Here is a 13,013-nt window from a genome sequence, read left to right as displayed (position 1 = left end):
TCAGACGGAAAACAGAAAATGCTGCATACACTGCAGTGTGAGTCCCAACAGGATCAATCCAAATAGAACCAATTACACTTTTATTGCTGGTAATAGTACTGACAGTTATAGATTAGCTACCTGCTTGAACTGCAGTAAAACTTGTACAAGTCTACAGTGCAGAAGAAATATTGATCCTTTTTCTTTTCAAAATGAAATCAACTTCCAAAAATCAAGCAATAAAAGAGGTAACATTGGATGGATTACCATTCCCAAAGCTTTGCGTTATCAAAAATTTCTGGAACACTTTATAAGAAAAAAGACTGCTATGAAACTTCATTTGATGCATTGCTTCATTGATTTTCCAGGTTATGAAATTTTACTGGAGACTCATAGGCTCCTGCATGTTATTGGGATAGCTCAGAATTCAGTTTAACCCGTCCTTGCTTCTTGAAAGAGACATAAAGAGTTATGAATACTCTCCTTAAAATTCCAGGAAACAAAGTGTATGCAGAAATTGCAACAAACTACATTTTGCCTTAATATAAGGTTCAAATTCAAGATTTAATATTCTAGGTATCATATTTTTCAAATTGCATTTGATCCCAATATGGGACAACATCTATAATAGGGTGCAATGCTCTACAATCCTCCAAGGAATTCCCTCACTAGACTACTTGGCCTTTCCACCTTTAAGATCACCATAGTCACCACATAATATCTCCTTTGGCCCAGTACCCTCCTTGTTTTGACTACACCGTGGTGAAGCACCTTGGGGCAATTTTCTATGCTAAATAAATGCACATTGTTACTGAAGCCAACACTGGAATATCTCCTAGCTGTGCAATGGAGTGAACTGATGTAGATTTACAGTAATAATCTTTCACAGAGTGAATTATGGTGCTATTATGGGAAGATTAATAAGAGGTTTGGGACATATAGGCAAAATTGAAAATTTCAACAAGCCAGTTATTGCATTTGCCTTGGGCCCCTGGCTATAAAGAAAGAAAGAACTTTCTGCCCCTGGCTGTAATGAAAAAAAGAACTGTCTGCACTGGAGTGCTGTTTTTGGCTGCAGTAGAGAGTTTCAGTTGGAGTTTGGTGACTGAGGGTGTTTAAGGCTTAAATTTAGGGTTAAATTCTATCTAAAGTCTAGTTTTTCTTTAATTTAGCAATTAACTAAAAGTTGCTGATAGGGTTGGAAGGTGGTGAGTTTTAGTCCAGCCTTAAAACGGGTCTCATACAAGCTCTGCTTGCAGCTGCAACTAGTTAATTAGATAACTGGCTTAATCAGGTTTTCAGAGGCTAGGTTGAGAGAGTATAAAAGTAGGCTATCTTATAATACTGACTTTGTCTGCAATGGAGTGCTGTTTTTGGCTGCAGTGGAGAGCTTCAGTTAGAGTTTGGTGACTAAGGGAGTTCAGTGAGAAGGTGCTCCTTTCATTTTCTACGTTTGCTCAGAAAGAAGAGCAGCAGCCTTAGTAAGTAGGAACTGGTGAGTAAATTAGAAAAGTGTAATATTTTTAAAGTTCCTATACTTGGATTTAACTGTGAAGCGCCATGAATAAGGGAAATTTAGGGCCAATATAATAAAGTAAGGCAAATAATCCAAAGTAGAATTAAGTTAAAGAAAGAAGAGTAGAGTTAAGACATGGCAGGGCAGCTCAGTCAAGTGGAATGCGTGTCCTGTAATATGTGTGAAGTCATGGACACTGCTAGCATCCTAGCTGATCACAAGTGCAGGAAGTGTTGTCAGCTGCAGAAACTTGAGCTCTGGGTTTCAGAGCTCGAGTGGCGGCTGGAGTCACTGTGGCACATCCACGAGGCTAAGAGCTACATGGGTAGCACATTCAGAGAGGTGGTCACAGTTTAAGGGCTTGGAGACAGAGGGGGAATGGGTGACCACCAGACAGTCTGAGGGAAGTAGGCAGGTAGTGCAGGAGTCCCATGGGGTCCTGCTCACAAATCTGGTTTCCATTTTGGAAGCTGGGGAGGGCACTGGCTCTTCAGAGGAGTGCAGTCAGAGCCAAGTTTCTAGCACCATGAGCAGCTTGGTTGTACAGGAGGGGAGGAAAAAGAAAGGAAGAGCTATAATGAAAGGGGATTCATTGGCTATGGGAATAGGCAGGCGTTACTGTGGCCATAGGCGTGACTCCAGGATGGTACGTTGCCTCCCTGGTGCCTGGGTCAAGAATGTCACAGAGCGGCTGCAATACATTGGTACCAATGACATAGGTAGGAAGGGGGATGTTGCCCTGTAATCAGAATTTATAGTGATAGGTAGAATATCAGCAAGCAGGATCTCTAATGTAGTAATCTCTGGATTGCTCCCAGTGTCACGTGCAGTGAGTACAGAAATAGGAGGATGAGGCAGGTGAATGTGTGCCTGGAAAGATGGTGGAGGAGGGAGCGCTTTAGATTCTTGGGACACTGGGACTGGCTCTGGGGGAGAAGGCACATGTACAAGCCGGACGGGTTGCACCTGAACAGAGCTGGAACTGAGTTTCTTGCAGGTAGTTTTTCTAGTGCTGTTGGGAGGGCTTTAAAGTAACTGGATGTGTGGGGGCCAAGGCAAAATATTGGAGAGGAATACCAAGATGCACAAAATACTGGGAGAGACAGACAGCACTAGTATAGAGAATAGTAAGTTAATCAGTAAAGTTGGAGTAAGAGAGAAAGTAACAAAATTTAAATCAGGGTTATACTCCATAGAACACTACAGCACAGAAAAACAGGCCATTTGGCCCTTCTAGTCTGTGCCGAAATATTATTCCGCTAGTCCCATTGACCTGCACCCAGTCCATAACCCTCCAGACCTCTCCCATCCATGCATCTATCCAATTTATTCTTAATGGAATTCTTAAAACTTAAGAGTGAGCCCGCATTTACCACGTCAGATGGTAGCTCGTTCCACACTCCCACCACTCTTAGTGAAGAAGTTCCCCCTAATGTTCCCCCTAAACCTTTCCTCTTTCACCCTAAAGCCATGTCCTCTCGTGTTTATTTCTCCTAATCTAAGTGGAAAGAGCCTACTCGCATTTACTCTGTCTATACTCCTCACAATTTTGTAAACTTCTATCAAATCTCCCCGCATTCTTCTACGCTCCAAGGAATAAAGTCCTAACCTGTTTAATCTTTCCCTGTAACTCAACTCCTTAAGACCCGGCAACATCCTAGTAAATCTTCTCTGCACTCTTTCAATCACTTTGTTCCTCCGCACTCCTCAGTGCCCTACCATTTACTGTGTATGTCCTACCTTGGTTTGTCCTTCCAAAATGCAACACCTCACACTTTTCTGCATTAAATTCCATCTGCCATTTTCTGGCCCATTTTTCCAGTTGGTCCAGATCCCTCTGCAAGCTTTGAAAGCCTTCCTCGCTGTCCACAACGCCTCCAATCTTAGTGTCATCAGCAAACTTGCTGATCCAATTTACCACATTTTCATCCAGATCATTGATATAGACAACAAACAACAATGGTCCCAGCACAGATCCCTGAGGCACACCACTAGTCACAGGCCTCCAGTCTGAGAAGCAATCATCCACTACCACTCTCTGCCTTCTCCCACACAGCCAATTTCGAATCCAGTTTACAACCTCTCCATGGATACCAAGTGTCTGAACCTTCTGAACTAACCTCCCATGTGGGACCTTGTCAAAGGCCTTACTAAAGTCCATATAGGCAACATCCACAGCCTTTCCTTCGTCTAGTTTCTTGGTAACCTCCTCAAAAAACTCTACAAGGTTCGTTAAACATGACCTACCACGCATAAAGCCATGCTGACTATCCTTAATCAGCCCTTGGCTGTCAAAATAATTGTATATCTGATCTCTCAGAACACCTTCCAATAATTTACCTACTACTGACGTCAGGCTCACTGGCCTGTAATTACCTGGTTTACTTTTGGAGCCTTTTTTAAACAACGGAACAACATGAGCTACCCTCCAATCCTCCGGCACCTCACCCGTGGCTAAGGACATTTTAAATATTTCTGCCAGGGCCCCTGCAATTTCTACACTAGTCTCCCTCAAGGTCCGAGGGAATATCATGTCAGGCCCGGGGGATTTATCTACCTTTATTCGCTGTAAGGCAGCAAGCACCTCCTCCTCTTTAATCTCTATGTTCCACGACACTACTGCTTGTTTCCCTTCCTTCCTTATACACTATGCCAGTTTCCTGAGTAAATACTGATGCAAAAAACTGTTTAAGATCTCCCCCATCTCGTGAGGCTCCACACATAGACGACCACTCTGATCTTCAAGGGGACCAATTGTGTCCCTTACTATCCTTTTACTCTTAATATACTTGTAGAAACCCTTTGGGTTTACATTCACATTATCTGCCAAAGCAACCTCATGTCTTCTTTTTGCCTTCCTGATTTCCTTCTTTAGTATTTTCCTACATTTTCTATACTCTACAAGTACCTCATTTGCTCCTTGTTGCCTATACCTGCTATACACCTCTCTCTTCTTAACCAGATCGCCAATATCCCTTGAAAACCAAGGTTCCCGATGCCTGTTAACTTTGCCTTTAATCCTGACAGGAACATGAAAACTCTGCACTCTCAAAATTTCGCCTTTGAATACCTTCCACTTACTGAACACATCCTTGCCAGAAAACAACTTATCCCAATCCGCTCTTCCTAGATCCTTTCTCATTTCCACAAAATTGGCTTTTCTCCAATTTAGAATCTCAACTCGAGGACCAGACCTATCTTTATCCATAATTAACTTAAAACTAATGACATTGTGGTCACTGGACCCAAAATGTTCGCCTACACATACTTCTGTCACCTGACCTGTCTGGTTCCCTAATAGATCAAGTATTGCACCCTCTCTCGTTGGTACCTCTATATATTGATTTAGAAAACTTTCCTGAACACATTTGACAAACTCCAAGCAATCCAGCCCTTTTACAGTACGGGAGTCCCAGTCAATATGTGGAAAGTTAAAATCTCCTACTATCACAACTTTCTGTTTCTTACATCGGTCTGCTATCTCTCTACAGATTTGCTCCTCCAATTCTCTTTGACTATTGGGCGGTCTATAATACAACCCTATTAGTGTGGTCAGACCTTTCCCGTTCCTCAGCTCCAACCATATGGCCTCTGTAGATGAGCCCTCCGGGCTGTCCTGTCTAAGCACAGCTGTGATATTTTCCCTGACTAGTAATGCCACTCCTCCCCCTCTATCACGTCTGAAACAACAGAACCCCGGAACATTGAGCTGCCAGTCCTGCCCCTCCTGCAACCAAGTGTCACTAATAGCAATAATGTCGTAATCCCACGTGCAAATCCACGCCCTATGCTCCTCTGCCTTTCCAACAATACTCCTTGCATTGAAATAGAGCATGTATGTGAATGCACAGATTATAGCAAATAAGATTGGCGGGGAGGGTTACAGGTGCAGATTGCCATGTGGAAATATGATGTTGTGGCAATAAGAGACCTGGCTCAAGGAAGGGTGGAACTGGATGTTAAATATTCCCAGGTACAAGATGTTCAGAAGAGATAGGAAAGGGAGAGGGGTGGGAGTATTGGTTAAGGAGAGAATTGCAGTGCTGGAGAAAGGGGATGTCCCAAAAGGTTCAAGGACAGAATCAATTTGGCTAGAGCTAAGGAATAAAAAGGGTGCAATTACATTGCTCGGTGTAGTCTATAGACCGCCAATAGGTGAAGGACATAGAAGAACAAATCTGCAGGGAAATTAGAGATGCAGGCATTATAGAGTAGTTATAATGGGGGACTTTAATTACCCAAATGTAGACTGAGATGGTGGTAGTGTAAAGGGCGGAGAGAGGCAAAAGTTCCTAGATTGTGTTCAGGAGAATTTTCTACAGCAGTATGTGTTCAACCCAACAAGAAAAGAAGCACTGTTGAACCTGGTTCTTGGAAATGAGATGGGTCAGATAGATCAAGTGTCAGTGGGGGAACATTTAGGAGACAGTGATCATTGCATCATGCGTTTTAGGATGATGATAGAAAAGGACGATAGGCAACCCAGAATAAAAATAATTAACTGGACTAGAGCCGACTTCAATGGGGCAAGAACGGAGCAGGGCCAGATAGACTGGAAGGAAAGATTGGCAGGAAAAACTGTAGCTGAACAATGGGCTACCTTCAAAAAAGAATTGGTTCAGGCACAGTCAAGGTATATTCCAAAAAAAGAGAAAGGTAGGACAAACAAATCCAGAGCTCCCTGGATGAAAAAGGAAATTAAAATTAATATAAAGAAGAAAGTATGATTACGACAGGTGTCAGGTAGAAAATACAATTGAAAATCAAGAGGAATACAGAGGGAAGATGAAAAAGCATATGAGAGAAGCGAAGTGGGATTGAGACAAGACTGGCAGCCAACACAAAGGAGAATCCCAAAGTCTTCTATAGGCGTATAAATAGTAAAACGGTGGTAAAAGGAGGAGTAGGGCTGATTAGGTATCATAAAGGGAATTTACACATGGATGAAGGGGCAATGGCTGAGGTATTAAATGAATACTTTGCATCCATCTTTACCAAGGAGTAGATGCTACCCAGGCCATGGTGACAGATGAGGAAACTCTGTCACTAGAAGGGTTCATAGAAACATAGAAACTAGGAACAGGAGTAGGTCATTAGGCCCTTTGAGCTTGCTCCGCCATTCATTATGATCATGGCTGATCATCCAGCTCAATAGCCTGCTTCCGTTTTCTCCCCATACCATTTGATTCCTTTTGCCCCAAGAGCTATATCTAACTCCTTCTTGAAAACATACAATGTTTTGGTCTCAACTACTTTCTGTGGTAACGAATTCCACAGGCTCACCACTCTCTGGATGAAGAAATTTCTCCTCATCTCAGTCCTAAATGGTCTACCCCATATCCTCAGACTGTGACCCCTGGTTCTGGACTCCCCCACCATTGGGAAACATCCTTCCTGCATCTACCCTGTCTAGTCCTGTTAGAATTTTATAGGTTTCTGAGATCCCCCCTCATTCTTCTGAACTCCAGTGAATATAATCCTAATCGACTCAATCTCTCCTCATATGTCAGTCCCGCCATCCCAGGAATCAGACGGGTAAACCTTCGCTGCACTCCCTCTATAGCAAGAACACCCTTCCTCAGATAAGGAGACCAAAATGCACACAATATTCCAGGTGTGGTCTCACCAAGGCCCTGTACAATTGCAGCAAAACATCCCTGCTCCTGTACTCGAATCCTCTCACTATGAAGGCCAACATACCATTTGCCTTCTTTACCTGCTGCACCTGCATGCTTACCTTCAGCGACTGGTGTACAAGGACACCCAGGTCTCGTTGCACATTACCCTCTCTCAACTTATAGCCATTCAGATAATAATCTGCCTTCCTGTTTTTGCTACCAAAATGGATAACCTCACATTTATCCACATTATACTGCATCTGCCATGCATTTGCCTACTCACTCAGCTTGTCCAAATCACACTGAAGCATCTCTGCATCCTCCTCACAGCTCACCCTCCCACCCAAATTTGCAGATGAGACAAAGCTAATTCCCTCATCTAAATCATTAACATATATTGTGAATAACTGGGGTCCCAGCACCGATCCCTGCGGTACCCCACTAGTCACTGCCTGCCATTCGGAAAAAGACCCGTTTATTCCTACTGTTTCCTGTCTGCCAACCAGTTTTCTATCCATCTCAATACACTACCACCAATCCCATGCACATTAATTTTACATGCCAATCTTTTATGTGGGATAAGGGGGAATTGATAAGGAGGAAGTGGTGAATAGACTGTCGGTACTTAAAGTTGACAAGGCACCAGGGTCAGATGAGATGCATCCAAGGATATTGAAGGAAGCAAGAGAGTAGAAATTGCAGGGGCACTGGGTCTTTCAGTCTTCCCTAGACTCAAGGGTGGTGCCAGAGGACTGGAGAATTGCAAACATTATGCCCTTGTTCAAAAAAGGTTGTAAGGATAAGTCCAGCAATTACAGACCAGTCGGTTTAACTTCAATGATGGGCAAGATTCTAGAAACAATTATTTGGGATAGAATTAGTAGTCACATGAAAAAATATAGGTTGATAAGGAAGAGCCAGCATGGATTTCTAAAGGGGAAATGGTGTTTAACTAACTTGCTGGAGTTTTTTGAAGAATTAACAGAAAAGGTCGATGAGGGTAATGCTGTTGTGGTGTACATGGACTTCAGAAAGGCAATTGACACAGTGCCACACAACCAACTTGTGAGAAAAGATATTGCTCATCTTTTCAGTTGCAATGCAGATACAAAATTGGCGGAAAAATAGGAAGCACAGAGTAATGGTATTTTTCGGTCTGGAAGAAGGTTTGTAGTGGAATTCCCTCAGGGTCAGTATTGGGACCCTTCCTTTTTCTGATGTATATTAATGATCTAGATCTTGGTGTTCAGGGGACAATTTCAAAGTTTGCGCATGATATGAAGCTTGGGAGTGTTGTGAACTGTGAGGATGATGGTGTGGTGAGGACATAGACAAGTTGGTGGAGTGGGCAGATAGGTGGCAGATGAAGTTCAATGTGGAGAAGTGTGAGGTGATGCATTTTGGTAGGAAGAACATGAACAGACATTATAAGGGTTGAAATTTTGACATGGGTGCAGGAGCAGAAAGACTTGGGTGTGTATGTGCATAGATCATTGAAGGTGGCAGGATAGGTGGAGAGAGCAGTTAGTAAAGCACATAGTATCCTAGGCTTTATTAATAGGGGCATAGGGTACAAGTGCAGGGAGGTTATGCTGAATTTATATAAGACATTCGTTGGACCTCAGCTGGAGTATTGTGTACAGTTCTGGGTGCGCACTACATGAAAGATGTGAACACTTTGGAGAGAGTGCAGAAGAGGTTTACAAAAATGGTTCCAGGGATGAGAAACTTCAGCTGTGAGAATAAATTGGAGAGATTGGGACTGTTCTCCTTTGAGAAAAGAAGGCTGAGAGGGGATTTGATAGAGATGCTCAAAATCATGAGGGGGCTGGACAGAGTAGATATGTGAAGCTGTTTCCACTCATGAAAGGATCAAGAATGAGGGGGCACAGATTTAAAGTGATTTGCAAAAGAAGCAAATATGACATGAGAAAAAACTTTTTCACACAAGGGTCAGGAATACACTGCCTGGAAGTGTGGTGGAGGCTGGTTCAAACATGACATTCAAGAGGACATTGTTTCTATTCAAATAATCATCCAATGTGCAAGGGTACGCGAAAAGGCAAGGCAATGGCACTACATCATAATGCTCATTTAGCGAGCTGGTGCAGAACGATGGACCGAATGGCCTCCTTCAGTGCCGTTGCTTTGTGCTTTGTAAGCAATGAAGTGTTGAAGTGTTTTGATAGTTTTAATATAAGGAAATACTGCAGCCAATTTGCATACAGCAAGGTCCCACAAACAACAGTAACAAAATAATTAGTTTTGATGGTGTTGATTGAGGGATTTTGGTCAAGAAAATGGAAGATGTCTTAAGACCTTTTATGTACACCTGAGAGGCCAGATTGACTCTTGTATTAATGTTTCATCTGAAAAATGGCACCTCCAATAAACTATTGAGATGGTTTGCAAAATGTGCCATATTTATATGCCTCACTACTCTATTACTAATCATCTTGTTGCGCTGCTGTTGTTCATACATTCAGTTGCATTATCTGGAGGTTATGTTCCTCCAGCTGGTAAATGCTACATATTATGCACTAGGTTTTCTCAATTACAAGTGTGGATGTTAGCCGTTCCCCTCAATTAGTGTCTAGGTCAATAGGTTCCATTAATGAAAAATGCGTATTGTTCAAGTTTTTCTCAGTTACCTGTTCATGCCTTAACTGCCTCATCAATCAGATTGCATATCCTAATGGACCCATCAATCTCAACTGCATGAGTAGACAGACTTTGCCCATTACACTGCCACTCATGGCACTGTAACTCAGAGGACGCATGCCATGGGCATCTCATTTGCCTGAGCCAACAAACCAGCAGGCTGCTTCCACATTTTCTCTAGCTACAGGGCTAGCACCACACAAAAGTTCACAGAAGAGAACACAAAAGCAGGTTTAGCAGCAAAATGGGATTTAGTGAGGTGCTTTATTTTATGCCACTGTCAACTTGATTTGCTTTACTGGAACAAAACCGTTTACCTTGCCTAAGAGAGAACTCTTGTGTAGTTCTTATTGCTCTATTGCACATTCACCATTTGGAGCAGAGTGGATGTGATATCAGTGCATGTCATGTGACACAGTGCTGAAGTGGGAGGGGTAGTATGTGGATTTGTTCAATTAGAGATTTTTATGGTATTTTGTGCTTGGGGCCACAACTTCTGCCACAGGGGTCTGGATGCCAAGAGTAAAGTGTGTGAAGTCTCACATTCAGGTAAATATTACCTGGATGAGGGTGTCCCAAACTTCCCTGGCACGTAGGTCAATGGGCACAGCCTCAGTGGGACCTCTGGTTGGGCATGGTGTGCTGGCTGATTGTAATTTTCCTGCTCCTCCTCCGAGGAGAAGGACAATGAGCACTCATCACCATATTCTTGTGCCAGTTCCATTCCTCTCTATCACCAAGTTATGTGGAGTGCCCTTGAAGGGGCCTCATGGATGACATCCTCCAGACCAGACAAGGCACTGGAAAATAATTTTCATAAGGCCTATGGCTGTTCAATGGTTGCCATGGTTGATAAATGGTGATGGTTGCAGCTTTTGTGGGGCTCCATGTTGGGAATCTGCACTTGTGTCATAAGCCATGTCTTCAGCAGATACCCCTTCTCACCCAGCAGTTATCCATGAAGGCTGTCTGGTGACCTGAACAGCTGAGGCAGCTATCTCAGTACAAAGGAATCATGGCAGCTGCCTGGAAACCTTGCACACACTTGCAGGGTATTTTTGTGGTGTTTGCACACCAGCTGCATGCTAAAGGAATGGAAGCCCTTTCTGTTTACAAATACACCTGGCTGGTCTGGTGGTGCCTTAATGGCCACAATGGTACAGCCCATCACCCCCTGCAGTGGAGGGCCCCTGCCATGGAAATGAAGCTGACATGGATGCCTAGCATTTGGTTGATGTGGTCTGCTATCCTTGCATACGAAGCTTTCCATCATAAGTGATGCAATTATGGGCAACAGATTGTGAGGGGGAGATTCTGCAGATGTCCGCTGCCACCTTTAGAATGATCCAGGTGCAAAGAAATTTAACGCCACAGTCACTTTCACTGCCACAGGCAATAGGTGACCACACGCTCCTTGTGATGTCAATTCATCCCCCAAGAGGCCACTGAGGTCTGCGACCACATGGTGCGACAGGGGCACTGATGCTCCAATAGGTTAAAGAAGCTGTCCCTTTGCCTACATACTCTGTGTTGATGATAGAGCCTTCTATCTCCTGGCCCTCAGCCATTGCCTCTGCATCATTCAGCTGCATTGGGGTGCATAGCTTGCTACAGCTGTTGTTCCTCATCCAGGTGGTGCTCCTCCCCCAGTGGCTACCAATGTGCCTCACACTCAAACTCCCCATCTGTGGATCCAGCCTCAGAACAGGTGGCACTCGCATCACTGTTAGCCTCAAAAGCACATATGCCTCTACCCCTGTTGACTTGGCAAGGTATTCTGTAGGCAGCTTCAGCAATTATCTATCTGTAACAATTTTAGCAGCAGCAGCAGTTTCACTGAGCTTCTTCCTATGTTTGACCTCAGCCTTACCAATTTCAGCCTTTATAGCCCTGCGTGCCTGTTAGCTCCAGGCCTCAATGACTTCCTGCTAGGCTCTCACAGAATTGTTACGGTGTAGAAGAAGGCCAATTGGCTCATCATGTCTGCACCAGCTCTCTGAGCATTTTAACTTAGTGCCAATCTCCTGCCTTTTCCCTGTAACCCTGTACATTGTTTCTATTTAAATAATCATTCAATGCCCTTGAATGCCTCAATTGAACCTGCCTCTACCACACTTCCAGGCAATGCATTATAAACCTTAATGACTCGCTGTGTGGAAAATGTTTTTCTCATGTCACATTTGCTTCCTTTGGAAAAACACTTTAAAACTGTGCCCTCTAGTTCTCAATCCATTTACGAGTGGGAACAGTTCCTCCCTATCTGCTCTGTCCAGACCCTTCAGGATTTTGAAAACTTCTTTCAAGTCTCCTCTTAGCCTTCTCTCCAAGGAAAACAATCCCAACTTCTCCAATCTTTCCTCATATCTGAAGTCTCATCCCTGGAACCATTCTTGTAAACCTCTTCTGCACTCTCTCCAATGCGTTCACATTCTTCCCATAGTGTGGTGCCCAGGACTGTACACGATACTCCAGCTGAGGTCTAACGAGTGTCTTGTATAAATTCAGCAAAACCTCCTTGTTCTTGTACTCTATGCCCCTATTAATGAAGCCTAGAATACTGTATGCTTTAGGAACAGCTCTCTACCTGTCTCGTCACCTTTAATGACTTATATACATATGCACCCAAGTCTTTTTGCTCCTGCACACTCTTTAGAATAGTATCCTTTATTTTATACTGTGTCCCCATGTTCTTTGTACCAAAGTGTATAACCTCACTTCTCCACATTGAACTTCATCTGCCACCTATCTGCCCACTCTACCAATGTGTCAGTGTCCTTTTGAAGTTCTACACTGTCCTCCTCACAGTTTACAATTCTCCCAAGTTTTGTGTCATCCGCAAACTTTGAAATCATCTCCTGCACACCAAGATCTAGATCATTTATTTATTTATATCCCAATACCGACCCCTGGGGAGTTCCACTGCAAACCTTCTTCCAGCCTGAAAAATACCCATTAACCCATCACTCTGTTTCCTATCCCTCAGCCAATTTTGTATCCTCTCAACTCCTATGAGTTGACTGTGACCCGCTAGTTAAATTCCATTTCCTGGAAAAAGTCCTGTTAATTGCTGCTTAAATAACCTTAATTGGCTTCTGGCAACTGCTTCGTGCATTCACAACATGGCAGTCAGCCCTCTTCCAACCCACCCACTGGGGAAAAGTGGCCTGAGGTGGGAAGACAACTGGCCTGGAGCATGTTTTTCAAATTTCTCCCCACCCTCACTCCAAGCCTGCCATTAA

At 43.5% G+C, this 13,013-nt stretch overlaps 1 protein-coding gene across 1 annotated transcript in view; it reads right to left on the bottom strand.

Annotated features, from left to right (window-relative positions):
* The window catches only part of myo5b (myosin VB), a 348,657-nt gene that overhangs the window by 104,180 nt on the left and 231,464 nt on the right, over positions 1–13,013 (bottom strand). The window lies entirely within an intron of this gene.

The sequence above is a fragment of the Cetorhinus maximus genome, chromosome 1, assembly GCF_964194155.1.
Source record: "Cetorhinus maximus chromosome 1, sCetMax3.hap1.1, whole genome shotgun sequence".
NCBI lineage: Eukaryota > Metazoa > Chordata > Chondrichthyes > Lamniformes > Cetorhinidae > Cetorhinus > Cetorhinus maximus.
Note: the sequence above shows the minus strand (reverse complement) of the source record. Positions and strands in the feature narration are given on the sequence as shown.